This window comes from Marmota flaviventris, chromosome 14 (genome assembly GCF_047511675.1).
Source record: "Marmota flaviventris isolate mMarFla1 chromosome 14, mMarFla1.hap1, whole genome shotgun sequence".
Taxonomy (NCBI): Eukaryota; Metazoa; Chordata; class Mammalia; order Rodentia; family Sciuridae; genus Marmota; species Marmota flaviventris.
Genome location: NC_092511.1, coordinates 76,373,791 through 76,377,418, shown reverse-complemented (window position 1 = coordinate 76,377,418; position 3,628 = coordinate 76,373,791). Strand labels below are relative to the sequence as shown.

Genomic DNA, 3,628 nt, shown 5'->3' with positions numbered 1-3,628 from the left:
GTTTTATTTATTTTGCGTAAGTAAAGTTTATTTTTTTAAAATGTGTTTATTTTTGCAATGCCATGTTTAGGGCTTTATGAAGAGGTAATATAATTTCCTTTTCCTTAACCATGGTTTTTTATTTTCAATCTTCTGCACAAAGATAAAAGTTTTTGTTAATCTCATAGTTAATGATATAAAACAAAGATCAGCAAACTTTCTCCAATGGTCTAGATAGTAAATATTTCAGGTTTTATGGCCATGATATGGTCTTTATCATGTGTTCTTTATCTTATAACCTCTGAAAATGTAAAAACCATTTTTAGTTTGTATCACATTAAAAAAATATGGCCAAATTTTCCCTGCAGTTGGTAATTTGCAGTAGATATTTTATACTCATGGTATAAAATATCTACTTTGTCTTATCAGAGAAAATGCTCTCTTTAGGCTTCTTCTTCTTCTTCTTCTTCTTCTTCTTCTTCTTCTTCTTCTTCTTCTTCTTCTTCCTCCTCCTCCTCCTCCTCCTCTTCTTCTTCTTCTTCTTCTTTCTTTTAGGTACAGATGGACACAACACAATGCCTTTATTTTTATGTGGTGCTGAGGATAGAATCTGGGTCCCGCCCGTGCTAGGGGAGCGCTGGACCGCTGAGCCACAATACCAGTTCTTCTTTAGGCTTCTTGAGAATCTACTATTGCCTAAAGTTAAGTAGAGAAAAGCCTTATTTATAATTAAATGTGGCTTGTTAAAAAGGTAGAATTGGGGAGTTCTTGCTCACTTTTGACTCTCTTAGGCAGTTTTTCCATTCATTCATTCAATATCTGCTAAGTACCTCAAGTTTTCTAGTATTTCTTTTCTTTAAAAGGGCAATTTCAGGCTGGGGATGTGGCTCAAGCTGTAGTGTGCTCGCCTGGCATGCGTGTGGCCCAGGATCAAGGGTTCGATCCTCAGCACCACGTACAAAGATGTTGTGTCCGCCGAGAACTAAAAAATAAATATTAAAAAAATTCTCTCTCTAAAAAAAGGGGGCAATTTCTTCAGTTTCTCTAAATCAGGAATTACCAGTTTTAGGAAAAATTTGGATTAAAATTTCTACTGGCATTCAAGAGAATTCATGATTATAAAAAAAAAATCTAGCTTAACAATACTATGTTGCCCTCAAAATTGACACATCCTTCTTAACATTACAGCCTAAATGAGGAAAATATGTAACTATCTTTACCTAAAAAGATACTTTTTTTTCTCCCATAGGTTGAAACTTTCTTTAAAAAAAAGGTCTCAGATCTTGAACAGACTCCAACTAATTTCTTCCCACTTTCCTACTTTGCTGTCATGTAACATAAAATCTGGATCCAGGTAGGGTTCACATTAGTTTTTTGTTTGTTTGTTAGTCTGGCAGCACTGGGGAATGAACCCAGTGGTGCTCTACCACTCAGGTAAGTCTCCAGGACCCCCCACTTTTTTTTTTTTTTTTGAGACTGGTCTCACTAAGTTGCCCAAGCTGGCCTCAAACTTGTGATCCTCCTGCCTCAGCCTCCCCAGGATCTGGGATTACAGGTGTGCACTGTTAGAGTCTGTAAACAAGTCTGGATGGTGCCTGGCATTTTGCCAGAGGGAGTGGTTTGTGAAGTAACGCCAGCAAGCCATTAAGTGTGGAGATTCCTTATTGGTTGACTGCTGTATCGAGTTTATGTTAATTATATAAGCTGTGTGGAATGTATAAATACCCCTCCTGTCCTACAATAAATGGCTTCCACTCCTGCTGTATCAAGGTACACAAGTTGCTCGTCACCCCCCGGTTATTTTGCTGCAGCCGGACTGTGGCAGTGCACTGCCCCACTTGGCTCCATATTAGCTTTTTGTATCATCCATAAAACTATAGATTTACAAGTAAATATTGTCCCTGAAGCAATTTGTACTTGCACCCTTTGTTTCAGAAATGATCATGTTTCTTCTCCCAGATGAAAATTCTGTTAGTTTTCTTAATCTTGCTATTTATCCAAGGTGAGGGAAGACATTTTATTAAAAAAAAAAGGAGCCAAAAGGAGCACAGGCTTCAATATTAAAATATAAAGATTGCCCCAGCTGCAGCTCTTTGGCACAGACATCAACTATAATAACTTGATCACCGGCATCACCAAAATATGGCACATGTTGTAATTAGAAGTGGTTGTGATTTTCCTTTTAATCATGTAAACAAAAGGGGAAGTGCTTTGGAAAATAACTGTGCAGTGTTCTCTCATTTCTCTTAAGTACACATATGTACAACCAGTTTTCCCTTTCATCAGGTTCTTGAAACAGGGGAAGAACCAAACAGGCCAGGGTCACCACTTTTGCTCTCCTCTCGATGTCCTTTTCTTCGCACTCCTGCTTGGCTAGTTTTTATCTCTCCCTCTGCAGCTTACCCTATTCCTTCATCCTTTGGGACTCATCCTGAAGGACTTTCCTCTCTGATGTCTGGGCATTGAGGACATCTTCCACATTGGTGTTTCGAAACAGACTTATCAGAACCAACGTTCATCTTGTACCTACTAGGAACCCTCCTTCTCATGGGCCTCATCCTCTCCATCTGTTCCATTAGATACCGGGCCAGTGGCTGTTCTGCTTTTCCTCTTCTAACACCACCCTAGGTTTCCCCACAATCTGTGCCTGCTTCTCCATGAGGGTACCAATGGCCTGTATCTCATCTTCTTTTTTCACTTCAGGTGACAGCATTCTGAGTTTCAGATGATGGTTCACAATCTCCTTGAGGATATCAAGGAGGGAATCTTCTTCGAGAAAAGCGGATAGGATACCCTGCAGAGTGTCCAACTTCTCTATTCTTCCTCCTTCTGAAGGTCACCAAGGATGTAGGAATTGTAAATGGCTTGGACCACTCCCAGTGCCTCCAACCAGCTGTCCAGTCAGGATCCAAAACCCCCACCCCGCCATCACTTTCCCTAGAGGCTGCCACGGCCACTTCACAGGGTGCCACCATCTAGGGGTTCCTTTTTATGTTTTCTTTTTATTTTTTATTATGTTTTATTTTGAGACAGGGCCTAACTCAGTTGATTAGGGCCTCGCTAAGTTGCTAAAGCTGGCTTTGAACTTCTGATCTTCTTGCCTCAGTATCCTGAGCCAATGGGATTACAGGCTTGGCTACCACATCCAGCTGTTGAGTGAATTTAAATGCAATAAAATACAATTGCTTAGGTCTTGGATGATGTAATAGAAGTTAGTGGTAAAACAAATTTGATTATAGTTATAAATGTGTAAAGTCAAACTATAAAACTTTTAGAAGAAAACATAGGCAAAAAATCTTTTCATGACCTGGCATTAGGCAAGATATACCATACACCAAAAGAATGATCTAAAAAAATTGAACTTCATCAAAATGAAAAACCTCTTTTCTGCAAAAGACACAATTAAGAAAATGAACAGACAAGCTACAGATGGGGACAAATATTTGCACATCACACATGTCATAAAGACTCATAGCCAGGATATATAAAAAACTCAAGCCAAGCATAGCAGGGATGCCTGTAGTCCCAGTGATATGGGAGGCTGAGGCAGGAGGGTCAGAAGTTCACAGCCAGGCTCTGCAACTTAGTTAGATCTTATCCCAAAATAAAAAATAAAAAGGGCTGGGGGTGTGGCTCAGGAGTAAAGCAT

The 3,628-nt window shown here is 39.5% G+C and overlaps 1 pseudogene; it reads right to left on the bottom strand.

Moving 5' to 3' along the window:
- Positions 1 to 391: 391 nt before the first annotated feature.
- On the bottom strand, positions 392 to 2,954 carry LOC114103242 (coiled-coil domain-containing protein 43 pseudogene; annotated as a pseudogene).
- Positions 2,955 to 3,628: the final 674 nt, after the last annotated feature.